This window comes from Staurois parvus, unplaced genomic scaffold (genome assembly GCF_062004578.1).
Source record: "Staurois parvus isolate SC_StPar_1 unplaced genomic scaffold, SC_StPar_1.0 ptg000704l, whole genome shotgun sequence".
NCBI classification, from domain to species: domain Eukaryota; kingdom Metazoa; phylum Chordata; class Amphibia; order Anura; family Ranidae; genus Staurois; species Staurois parvus.
The window spans coordinates 2,042,459-2,056,276 of record NW_028318500.1 but is presented as its reverse complement, the minus strand read 5'-3'; the positions used below and the strand labels follow the sequence as shown (position 1 = coordinate 2,056,276).

Sequence of the window (13,818 nt, the reverse complement as noted above, 5' to 3'; positions counted from 1 at the left end):
GTATTTTTAGCCAGGTGTACAAACTCTCACTCTGTCCCCAGGCAGTAACCAGGCAGATAGTGTCTTTTTTTGTTGTTTTATTTGTTTTATAGAGGGTATAGGGATTGGGTAAAGCTTTGGGATGCCCAGAACTAAATAACTTGAATGAGGATACTATGTTGAAGTGATAAAGTGAAGTACCACAGACATCTCTGTACAAAAAGGTAGCACACAGCTTTTAGCACAGGGGCCTCCTCTAAGGCACAACCCTGGCAGCAGGTCTTGAATGGTCCCTCTAGCAAGAAAGGGGGGTACAGTCTTTCTCCTGGGAATTCTCTAAGGCCTACTTGTTGTGATCCAGGCAATCTGAAGGCCTCCTCTCAGTTTCAGTTTGACTCTGGCTTGAAGTTTCCCAAGAAGATCATCTCTGGTTGTTGTTTTGGGTGTTCCTGCAACTTTGGGAATGATCGTATGGCTCCTCGATGACCGAAAATCTTAACTAGACTTAACGTCTCTCCTAGGACTTAGAAGGTTTAACAACACTTCCAGGCTGGGTCAGTCTCTAGCCGGTGAAAGACCCTGCTACTCTCTGCTCTCACCCTTAAATACCACTTTCTGCTCCCTGCAGACATGTGCAATTCATTTCGGTCCGTATCTAAATTCAGACAAACTTTTGATTATTCAGAGCTTAGGATGTATCCAAATTTCCAAATAACAATAGTAACGAATTTAGTTAAAATTTGTTTTGTTTAGTCAACTCTTTTTCTAACTAATTCCACATTTTCAGAATGATTCGAATTTGTAACGTCAACAATTTATCGACTGATCCAAATTCTGTGTGAAGAATAGTGGATTTCACTCTGACAACTGAATGTAAAAAAATGAATTGCCAGCAATGAAAAATTAAGAAAAGAAACAGCGTAGGATTCCCCCCCCCCCCAATCCATATTTCCACACCAAAATAAAAAAAAAAAACAGTGTGGGGTCCCCCCTCAAAATCCATACCAGACCCTTACCCTAGCATGCAGACCGGCAGGTCAGGAAAGGGGGATGAGCGAGTGCCCCCCTTCCTGAACCATACCTGGCCACATGCCCTCAAATATATATTGTAAAAACAAAGGAAAACAGGGTGCACCAGCCTTGTGCAATATCTAGGGTGATAGCTTTACTGATCCAAAACAAAATATACTCACAAACATTGTAGAAACAAAAGTGTGTCAAATACAAAGCAACCAGTACGCAGAATCAGCTCTCTCATTCATGAGGACCCTCTTAAGGCTGACGTGTTTCGAGGAGCGGTTTCCTCTTCCTCAGAGCCGGTCACTTTGTATTGGACACGCTTTTGTTTCTATAATGTTTGTGAGTATATTTTGTTTTGGATCAGTAAAACTAAGACCCTAGATAATGCACAAGGCTGGTGCGCCCCCTGTTTTCCTTTGTTTTTACAATCGGTTCCTGCGGGTTTCCCCCAACCCTTAGAGGGCAGCAAGGCCAGTGCTGATATATGGTACACAGAGGATGTGTCACAGTTGCATCTTTGTACACCACTCTGGAGCACAGAGAACTGATATACATTCCTCAAGTACATACTGTATAACTGCACTGATATCTGTGTTTAAATGTTCTCTTGTAGTAATCTCAGTCTCTTAGTAATAAGTAGATTTAAATAAATAAAGAAAAAACACAGTTATCCACTTATTCTTGTATTACATCTCTTGTGTTCTAAGATCAAGTGTAATGATTTCATGCGCTCACCTCAAGTGGTGTACCTGCCAAACACCAGGTCACAAAATGCTTTCCCCCCTTCGGGCACTTTTTTTGTTCCAGTTGGTTAACCACTTGCGTACCTGGCACTTTCACCCCCTTCCACCCCAGGCCAATTTTCAGCTTTCAGTGCTGTCAGAATTTGAATGACTTTTGCGTGGTAATGCAAAACTGTACTCAAATTAAATTTTGATCATTTTTTTTAGACATATAGAGCTTTCTTTTGGTGGTATTTAATCATCACTGGGTTTTTTTATGTTTTGCTAAACAAAACTAAAGAAGTCCAAAAATTTTGAACAAAAAGTTTTTTTTCGTAGTTTTTGTTATAAAATTCTTCATACATTTTTCTCCTTCACTGATGTGCTTTGATGAGGCTGCACTGATGGGCACTGATATGCAGCACTGATGGACACTAATAGCACTGATGGGTACTGACGAGGAGGCACTGATGAGGCTGCACCGATATGCGGCACTGAAGGTCACTGATAGACGGCACTGATGGGACTGCACTGATGTTCCCTTGGGGCTGCACTGATGTCCTCTGATGTGTAAATACACTTGCTAATTACAGCTATCCTCTCTCCTTACGCTATGACAGCCTGAGGAAATTGCAGCCGATAACCAGCAACTGTGTTTACATTGTGATCAGCTGTGTCATTGGACACAGCTGATCGCATGGTAAAAGGGCGCTGTGATTGGCCCTTTACCATGTCATGTGATCAATTGTGTCCAAAGGACACAGCAATCAAAGAACTCGCCAGGTGTGCACCCCAGAGGGCGCCCTGGAGGATGTTATATGACGCCCTCCCAGAACTAGATGACCATGCTGTCACTCTTATATAGCCCAGTGGTCAAGTGGTTTAAGCTTCAATTGAATTGCCTCCACCTGTTGTCACTTGATGGTATATGCCACCTCCACATACACTCACCAGCCACTTTATTAGGTACACCTTGCTAGTACCGGGTTGGAACCACTTTTGCCTTGAGAACTGCCTTAATTCTTTGTGGTTTAGATTCAACAAAGTGCTGGAAACATTCCTCAGAGATTTTGGTTCATATTGACATGATAGCATCACACAGTTGCTGCAGATTTGATGGCTGCACATCCATGATGTGAATCTCCCATTCCACCACATCCCAAAGGTGCTCTATTGGATTGAGATCTGGTGACTGTACAAGGCATGACTAGTGCACCAGAGATCGGTTCATCCAGATCCCCTTACCTATAACTCTTATTTAAATAAAAACATGACACCGATTTGGAGTAAATGGCCAACATGGCCTTTTATTATTAACCACACAATTTTAAAACACCAAACCAATTCCTTATACAGAAAACATACCAATTTGTTGTTGGTCTTCGAAGGCCCCATCCACAAAATTATCCGAAATGCACCTGCGGACCCCATATACCAACAGGCCTCCAGCCGCAACCACCCAGCTCGGAGACAACCTTACCGTCCGCAGTGCAGCACCACCACATTCCAGTTAAACCTTGGTTAACTGGAATGTTCCCCGGGCACACCATACCACCGATGGGTCCCACACCATTCTCTGTACCTTCCAGATAATACCCGCCTCCAAAGACCAACAAACCGCCACAACACGCTGGGTAAGCCCTTACCCATGCGTGCCCCACCACAAATGGACTGCTCTCTGCACACCATCCTGTAAACCCAGAGACCACAAATCCGTCCCAACTGCGTTAAGATGAACCCCATCATTCCGCAAATACCGCCAGGTATCCACCTCCAACTCCAAATGCCGGACCACCAACCCCCCATTCCGAATAAAAAAGCGCCCCACCTCCTTGTTGACCTTTATCCGCGCTTTATTAAGCCGCTCCACCGACCGCGCCAAACGCCAAGAGGCGCGGGCCACCATATCCGACCATACCAACACCATGTCCGGATAATCCCTCCGCAATAGCAGAAAGTCCATCTTTACGTCCCTCACCAGCTCCCGCATGGACCGAACTCCCAGATCATTACCCCCCGCATGCAACACCAGAACATCCGGTGGCCTATCCAGACTAGAAAAACGCCGAACTTCAGGCACCACACGACCCCACAACATCCCCGGCACACCAATCCATCGCACGCAAGCCTCCTGTCTAGGCAATCCCAACTGTCGCCCATTAGGCCTCACATCCGCCCGCCTGGCCCCCCAAAAACGTAGGAGTGCCCCAGGATCCACACCAGGCGCACCGCTCCATCTGAAATAAAAGAGCAAGAACTACCACCAGAACAAAAAACGGCACAGAGACAGAACAAACTCCCCCCAACCCAGGGACACCAACCCGGGATCCAACCTTAATCAACCCAACAGATGCGGACGAATGTACAAGCGAAACCTCTGGGAATCCCATCTACCAATACGTTTTACCGCCGCATCTGACAAACCCCACCGGGCAGCCTCAGTAGCCGCCCCAATCCGAAATGAGTGAGAAGCATACAAAGATGCATCCAAACCCACAACCTTCAAACAGCGTCGAAAAACCGACACAAATTGAAAACGAGTCAACGGGGACCCATCTTCATGCATGAAAAAAGAGCCACTCCCCACCAGACGACAGGACAAAAAGTCACGAACCACCCGCACCGAGCACACTAAGGATGTAGGAAGGGCAAAAAACTTTACCCGCGCACCACGACCCAATTGGTCCGTCTTGGACCGACGGACGAACACCTCCACCCAATCACCAGAGACCCTGACATCATCCCCCAACAAACCCCCAAGAACGGATTTGGACGGACTGACAAGCTCCCCAATACGCAATGCCCCAAAGAAAGCCACTGCAAAGGCCGCCCGAAATAAACACACCTCAAAGTCTGAAAAGCAAACACAGCGCAGATGCTCAAACAACGATCCTAACAACTCGAAGGACACCGGACGACGAGAATCCTTACTGCGACAAGCCCTACGGTAACCCCGAAGAGCCTGTCGCACCCAAAATTCCTTCGTGAAGTCCCGACACCCTTGAAGCTTAAAGAGGAAGGCCAAGCCAGCCAACTGCCTATCCACCGCAGCAGCCGACACCCCCCGTTCCAAGTTCCTTGCCAAATAATACAAAACCTCCACCCCTACCTCCGGGCCCCACGGATCTATCTCGATTTGTTGTAACAAATCCCGCCACTCTCGCCAGACCTTCGAGTATGCCGACCATGTCGCGTCACTTACCGACCTCCGGATCCAACCTGCAACGACCCCAAGGCAATCTCCCACAGCCAGTCGGGACAAGGAACCCCGTGTTGCTCCGCCGCCGGCGCCAACTCTCGGAATTTGTCCCACTGAAAACGAGACAAAGCGTCAGCCAAGATGTTATCAACCCCAGGGAGATGCACAGCATGGAGAAAAACGTTCAGCTGCAGCCAACGCAACACTAAATGGCGAAGCAAGCCAACCACTGGTTGCGAGGAAGCCGAGACCCGGTTGATGACCTGGACCACCCCCAAGTTGTCGCAATGAAACCGAACCTTCTGATTCCTAAAATGTTCACCCCAAACCTCAACCGCCAATACCACCGGAAAAAGTTCCAACAGCACCAGGTTACTAAGGAAACCCGCCGCAGCCCAAGAAGAAGGCCACGGAGCCGCACTCCACCGCCCCTTAAAAAAAGGCCCCATAGCCCCCGGAAGCCGCCGCATCCGTGAACAATTCTAAGTCAAAATTACTGACTGGTCCCGACATCCACAGCGCCCGTCCATTAAAGTCATCCAAAAAGGTATGCCAAATCCTCAAGTCCTCCCGATGTTCCCTAGTTAAACGAATGAAATGCAAAGGGGAATTAATACCCGCCGTCGCCGCCGCCAGCCGTCGGCAAAATACTCGCCCCATCGGCAGGATACGACAAGCGATGTTCAGCTTACCCAGCAACGACTGCAAGGCCCGTAGCTGAATTTTTCGCTTGCCCAGCACCCCACGAATTTCCCCTTGTAGGGCTAACAATTTGTCCCCTGGCAGCCGGCACTCCATGGCATCCAAATCCAAAACGATGCCCAGAAAAGTCATCACTGAAGCCGGGCCCTCAGTCTTGTCCAAAGCCAATGGAATCCCGAAACGGTCAGCAACGTGTTGCAACGTAGCCAACAAAACCGCGCAAACCCTGGAAGCGGGCGGACCCACGCAAAGAAAATCATCCAAATAATGGATGACCGAATTTATCCCGGAGACATCCCGCACCACCCACTCCAAAAACGAACTGAACCGCTCAAACAAAGCGCAAGAAATCGAACACCCCATGGGAAGGCACTTGTCAACATAAAACGAGCCCTGCCAATGGCACCCCAGAAAACGAAAACTATCCGGATGTACCGGCAACAAGCGAAATGCGGACTCAATATCTGACTTCGCCATAAGCGAACCGCGCCCATAACGACGAACCCAGAAAACGATGTGTAAGACACCGAACAGGACTGCGGATCGATGGCGTCATTAACCGACCCCCCTTTGGGGAAAGACAGGTGATGAATCAACCTGAACGAATTCGGCTCCTTCTTGGGCACCACCCCCAAGGGTGAAACCACCAGATCTGAAAACGGAGCGCAAGAAAACGGACCGCCCATACGTCCCAGCCCCACTTCCTTACTCAACTTCGCCGAAACCACCTCAGCATGCTGCACCGCCGACCGTAAGTTACGAGCTAAAGGGGGGATCGAAGTCAAACTACACGGAATACGAAAACCCTCCGAAAACCCCGCCAACAGCAACCCGGCGGCGGCTCGATCCGGATATCTATTTAGGAAAGGCCGCATCCTTTCCACTTTCACCGGAGTTGTCCCTTTTACTCGCATGCTCTCCGGGCAGGCCTCTACCCCGCTTGAAACAGCGCGACAAAGGATGGGAGCCGCCGCAACCTGAACACTCATGTTTAAAACGGCAGGACCCCCTGAAACGACACGCGCCCTCTTGGAACTGCCAACATACACCCCTACGCTTTGAGGCCGATTGTCCTGGGGAGAATGAACCACCGACCCCACCCTGAAAAAACGAACCGGGAGCCCGCACGGGAGTCATGAGGCGCATCCAAAGGCCAATGTCCTTATGGTCCCAACGCAATGAAGGGCGAACAGCCCGCCTCTGCTGAAACTGCTCGTCGTATCGAAGCCATGCGGTCCCACCGTAAACCCTGCTAGCCTCGCTAATGGCATCCAGGTAACAAAAGAGAGCTGAGCAATGCTCAGGAGTCTTCTCCCCAATGACACTGGCCATGATCGCAAATGCCTGCATCCAATTCGCAAATGTCCGCGGGATAAAACGAAAACGCCGCTTCTCAGCGTCCTCACGCCTACCCTCGTCAACCCGCAACCCATCTAACGGAAAACGCTCCAAAGGCAAGAGCGTGAAAATGTCCACATACTCCCCTCTCCAAATCCGCTCCCGAACCTCCGACGGCAAGTGCGCACCCAAAGGACCCTCAAAACAGACATATACCTCACCCTTGGCCGAGTCCGCCACGCCTACCGTCCCGGAGACCCCAGCACCCCCTTCTACAACCCCAGAAACCAGAGCACCTGTTTCCGCTGTAACCACCCCTGGCGCAGAACCAGGAGGGGGAGAAACCCCCGAGCTCCGCCTGTCCCCTCCCTCCTGCTCTAGGACCCCGACACCCGGCGGCGGAAGCCACGCCGAAGCAGGCCCAGGGGCCCTACCCTCACCCTGCTCCAAACGCCGCAACAAATCCCTCAGGCCGAACATCAAATCGCCGAGACCCCCCCCTAAACCTGACGCGGGAACGCCCACATCCCTCTCCGCCGAGGCCGCGCCCCCGCCTCCCCCCAACAGGTCCCGAAGCGCAGAAGAGAATAAAATAGGGAACTCACCAGGCTGCCCAGGAGATGTCCCATCAGCCGCGCTTCCCGACTCCATCGCTGCAGAGCGGCCAGCTGTCACCCCCGCATCGGGTTCAGACAGCTCGCCCTCCGATCTGTCGACCTCCTCTTGACGGCTGCATGGCCTCCCCGTCCCAGGAGCCACGGGTCCCTCCGGGCCGTGCCGCAGCCGACTCCGCCTCCTGGCACCAGCCACGCCCCTCGATGTCCCTGGTCTCCCTCCTGTCGCGATCACCTCAGCAGTCTGCCCAGAGCCGCCCTTCTGCTGGATCCTCTTCAGAGCCGCCGCTCCCTGCAGTACAGGAGGCCCGCCGACTGCAGCAGGGGACAGCCCGGCAGCCGCAGCGCTCCGTCTCCCACGTTGGGCTCCCTCTCTGGCATGCACCTTGCCAGTGGAGGAGCCGTTACCGTCCCGTCTCCGTTGCCGTGCGGGCGGGGGGGAGGGGCTTCCTCCGTGCGAAACCCCGCCCACCGAGCTCCGCCGAAGCTGAGGATTCCTCCCGGCTCCCCCGCGAGCAGAGGCCAGAGAGTGCCTTGCCTGCGGGGCCGGAGGGTCCCGTGTGGGGCTCCTGATGCGGCGCTGAGCTCTGGGGGGTGGGGAGTCCGGGCTGAAGCGCTCCGGAGGCCGAGACCTCCGAGCACGTGGGCGCTCCCGCCCCTCTTCCTCCGGCAGTAAGCCCGGGCCCTGCGATAGGCCCGGGTCAAGGGACAAGCCCGGGTCCTGCAAAAAGGCAGAGACCCGGCTCTGCAACCAGTCTATTCCTCGTGAGGCTGCCGCCTCACGCAGCTGGGCCACCAGACCATCCATAACAGCCCACTGTCCCAGGGAAAAGGCCCTAATGATGCTGGCGTGGGTAGGGTATGAGGGGAGTTCACTGAAGCTCACTCACCAACGTCCAGCTTCCGAATGACCGACCCCACCCAGACCACCCCGCCCAAAGGTGCCAAGGAGACCACCCACGTTCTCCCTCTACCAACCAGCTCCCACCTATACATTTTCAAACCCCCTGCACTGACTTAACCCTTTCTAGCCTTCCTTACCCACTCTAGGCCTAGTCATGCCTGCCCTGCGCTACTTTTTTCCTGTCATTTACGCTACGGGCATTACTGGATGGATCCATGCTTTCATGTTCCAAATTCTGACTCTATCATTTGAATGTCACAGCTGAAATCGAGACTCATCGGACCAGGCAATGTTTTTCCAATCTTCTATTGTCCAATTTTGGTGAGCCTGTATTATTGTAGCCTTCCTTTCCTGTTCTTAGCTGACAAGAGTGGAACCCGGTGTGGTCTTCTGCTGCTGTAGCCCATCTGCTTCAAGGTTCGATGTGTCATATGTTTAGAGATGGTATTCTGCATACCTTGGTTGTAACGAGTGGTTATTTGAGTTACTGTTGCCTTTCTATCATCTCAAACCAGTCTGCCTATTCTTCTCTGACATCAACAAGGCAGTTTTGTCCACACAACTGCCACTCATTGGATATTTTCTCTTTTTCGGACCATTCTCTGTAAACTCTAGAGATGGTTGTGCATGAAAATCCCAGTAGATCAGCAGACCAGCCCATCTGGCACCAACAGCCATGCCATGTTCAAAGTCACTTAAATCCCCTTTCTTCCATTCTGCTACTCGGTTTGAACCTCAGTAAGTCGACTTCACCACGTCTAGATGCCTATGTGCATTGAGTTGATGCCATGTGATTGGCTGATTAGGAATATGTGTTACCAAGCAATTGAACAAGTGTACCCAATAAAGTGGCCGGTGAGTGTATATGGCTGTATGGTCCTTTAAAAGATCAAGGTTTCTCCCTGCAGTAGACTCATACAATAGAGGGGTCCCCACAGTGTAATAAGTTGTTATAAAACAATATGTTAATTCAATTTGCACTTTCATCACGTACAAGAAAAAAATGCATGTAATGACAGACAGTGGGTCTGCGGCTCTTCCGGTTTCGGTACTCAGTCATCCGGCTCTGCTTCAAACGTAGCGTCATGGTCTCATTACTTCCTAAGAGGTGTAGAAGTGAGTCTGATTTTGTATTCTCCAGATTAAAGTGTTACTAAACCCACAACAGTAAAATCAGTCTGTATATGCAGTGAAGCATGCTTGTTACATTCACTGTGGAACCTAAGGGGTTAAACCTCTGCATTGTGTAAAAAGGCCGTTTGATCATGTCATCTCTGCCCCTCCTCTTGTTCAAATGTCCATTTCTTATCTTCTGATAAGACAGGCTGAACCATAGCCCTTCTGCACCTACTCCTCCTACAAGCTTTAACCAGTGCTCTGCAGGACACTAATAGAAGTCACAAGACTGCTCTAACTGCCGATGAGAAAAGGTATTTAGCAGTTTATATTTACTAAAATAATTGCATTTCCATGTTGTGTGTACTGTGGGAGACCAGATATAATCAATGCAGGGTCCTGGGTTTAGTTACTTTAAGTAAGAACAGCCTACAACTGTTAAGAGAAAAAGCACTTTGGTCAGCAGTATGTAATGTACAGCACTAAGCACATTGAAATGCACAACACAGTGGGGTTGATTTACTAAAGGCAAATATAATTTGCACTGCATCTGCAGTTGCTCCAGAGCTTAGTAAGTAATGTAACGCTTCACTTTGCAAAGAATATCCAATCACATGCAAGGCTGTATGGACCCCTACAAGAAACAGGTCAACCAGGCCTCTCCCCTCCTAATGGGGGTGAAATAGTAGCCTCTCCTCTACGGATAATCCCCCTTTCATATATGGTCACTGTACCCGCCAAGTGAACCCTTTAACAGTAAAACATGGAGGATGCAGTGATCATATATGAAAGGCGGTTCCATACATGAAGGTGTGGGTCTACTTATTTCATATGATCTTCGTGGTGATGCACACCATTTACATATTTACAGCACCAGGATTGTGGGCTTACTCTCCAGGAATACGTTTTTCCCACCTACATTTCTGAAGAGTTATTTCCTTCTTTTTTTCTTTTGGACTTTCATTGTTGAGTTTTTTACATATGTTTTGAACTTTTATGTATGCTATGTTATGTTTAAGTGTTTTTTGAGCAGCGCAGCACTGCTCATTGGTTTACTATATCACATGTGATGAACACACATTTTATGCGTTTTCAGCAGCTTGTAGTCATAATTGTTTCACCATTTATTTAATTATTTGGCAGCGCACAATTTTTCATCACTCAACTGTTTGTAATGTTCACAACTACAGTGAAGGAAATAAGTATTTGATCCCCTGCTGATTTTGAATGTTTGCCCACTCACAAAGAAATGATCAGTCTAAAAATCGAATTGTAGGTGTATTGCAACACTGAGAGACAGAACAGCAACAAAAAATTCAAAAGAAATGCATGTCTAACAAATTCTGCACTGATTTGCATGTTCATGAGGGAAATAACTATTTGATCCCCTATCATTCAGCAGGATTTCTGGCTACCAGGTGTCTTTCATATAGGTAACAAACTGATATTATAAGCAGTCTCTTAAAGGGAGTGTTGCTAATCTCATTTTGTTACCTGTATAAAGGATACCTGTCCACAGGAGCAATCAAACAATCAGATTCCAAACTCTCCACCATGGCAAAGACCAAAGAGCTGTTCAAGGATGTCAGGGACATGATTGTAGACCTACACAAGGCTGAACTGGGCTACAAAACTATCGCCAAGCAGCTTGGTGAGAAAGTGACAACAGTTGGTGCAAACAAGATCTCACCTCACGGAGTGTCAATGATCATGAGAACAGTGAGGAATCATCCCAGAACTACACGTGAGGATCTTGTCAATGATCTCCAGGCAGCTGGGACCACAGTCACCAAGAAAACAATTGGCAACACACTACGCCGACAAGGATTGAAATCCTGCAGTGCCCGCAAGGTCCCTCTGCTCAAGAAAACACATGTCCAGGCCCATCTGAGGTTTGCCACTGAACATCTGAATGATGCAGAGGAGGACTGGTTGAAAGTGTTGTGGTCAGATGAGACCAAAATCGAGCTCTTTGGCATCAACTCAACTCGCCGTGTTTGGAGGAGGAATGCTGCCTATGACCCCAAGAACACCATCCCAACTGTCAAACATGGTGGTGGAAACATTCTGCTTTGGGGGTGTTTTTCTGCTAAGGGGACAGGACAACTAAACTACATCAAAGGGACGATGGACCGGGCAATGTACCATCAAATCTTGGATGAGAACCTTTCTTCCCTCACCCAGGGTATTGAAAATAGGTTGTGGATGGGTGTTCCAGCATGACAATGACCCAAAACACACGACCAAGGCAACAAAGGAGTGGCTCAAGAAGAAGCACATTAAGGTCCTGGAGTGGCCTAGCCAGTCTCCAGACCTTAATCCGGTTTAAAATCTGTGGAGGGAGCTGAAAGTTTGAGTTGCCAAACATCAGCCACAAAACCTTAATGACTTGAAGAGGATCTGCCAAGAGGAGTGGGCCAAAATCCCTCCTGAGATGTGTGCAAACCTGGTGGCCAACTACAGGAAACGACTGATCTCTGTGATTGCCAACAAGGGATTTGCCACCAAGTACTAAGTCATGTTTTGTGAAGGGGATCAAATACTTATTTCCTTCATGAACATGCAAATCAGTGCATAATTTGTTAGACATGCATTTCTTGAATTTTTTGTTGCTATTCTGTCTCTCAGTGTTACAATCATTTCTTTGTGAGTGGGCAAACATTCAAAATCAGCAGGGGATCAAATACTTTTTTCCTTCACTGTATGTGCCAGCAGATAACGTACTATTTGTTTTGTTTGTGGATGCATGGATCTCTCTCACCCGATCAGTGTGGTTCAGTGGATTGCCATGATCCATCTTCACCAATGGACAGGGACAGTCCATGGGCCCTCTGGTTCAGACTTGGTGTTCCGCTCTGTCTCCTGCTATCAGAGTGGCCTGCCTGGCAGCATGGCAAGCTGGGCGGTCAGTAAGTTCTTTCCTCTCTCTCTCCAATCCTGGCTCCGAGGCCTAGTTCAGCACTTCACCTGTCAGCACACCTGCTTTTCCTTCCATCTCCTTCTGCACTCTCCTGGCCAATCTCCCAGGCTTTGATATTTATAGTCACCCGCCCACACGCTACCTCTCCTGGGAAATGTAGTCCCAGACACTCTGTTTATCAGCCAAGTCCTGCTATTCAGAAATACAAGTTCTGGGCTGTCCTGTCAATGTGAGTAACCCTACATAGCAGGCCACTGCCATCTAATGTCCACTTTAATGTATTGCAAGTAATAACATTTTAATGGGTTACACATGTAATTAGTTGGTTTTCATTTCATCCTTCAGTACTAACCAGTGTTCAGTGGACGGTTCTCAGTATTACAACTCTCAATGAATAATTTGATTCTTGATGTTGCAGTCCTGTCCACTCTTCCCGCTTTTTCTTTCTGCACAGTTTGGGCACATTTATGATATAATAACATTAATGAAACTCTGGCTCTTTTTCACCAAGGTCATTATGACTAAATTTCGTTTTACCATGTCACAACCCCACACATTTCCAAAAGTTGGTAATCTTACAGCCAGCATGCTGTGGCTGTCATTTCTCCACCCTTCACCTACCTGGTCTCTGCACTTGTAGATATGTAAGCTCTGGTTATCTCAGCTTAAGGAAAAGAGGGGAGAACACTTTTGCATCATTATCCTGGGTACCAAAGAACTTTATTCCAGCACTGACCTCTACTATCGTATAACAGCTGAGGATCCCAGGTCCTTCTGATTATTCCACCTTGGTCTGAGTACACTTTATGCTAAGTCCTGTGATCTGGCTGCACAGTCCGGACTCTCCATTTATAATTATGGAGGTCAAACAGGCTACAATGTTTGGAACATTTCAACAGGAATAGATGGCGAAATACAGTTCAGATTTCAGACACATAATGGACTACAGCTTAAATGTATTTTCCAGTTTAAAAAGTTTTTATAAGCAAACTTTTTTTTTTTTTTTTACATCAGAACTCAGTTTCAAGTCTTTTTGTACTTTTGGATAGAATGGGGAAGTGCTAGAACCATTTTTTACATCTTCTGTGGTCCATGGTACAGAGAGTTTATAAACCTTGACATGGACATTGAAAACAAATCAACAGAGATTTTTACCCTTTTTCACTCAACAGTGAAGATCTACATATACTACCTGCCTAATACTTTTTAGATTTCTATGATTGTTTTCTACCATTCAGAACCTCATCCCTTTATAAAGTGCTGCACTACACGGAACAGTCCTATCCAGGACTGCCCACATGCTC

At 48.4% G+C, this 13,818-nt stretch overlaps 1 protein-coding gene and 1 pseudogene across 1 annotated transcript in view; one reads left to right on the top strand and one right to left on the bottom strand.

Annotated features, from left to right (window-relative positions):
- Nucleotides 1–13,818, top strand: part of LOC149445898 (immunoglobulin lambda-1 light chain-like) — a 537,782-nt gene that overhangs the window by 57,092 nt on the left and 466,872 nt on the right. The window lies entirely within an intron of this gene.
- LOC149445901 (uncharacterized) lies at nt 3,364–6,954 on the bottom strand (annotated as a pseudogene).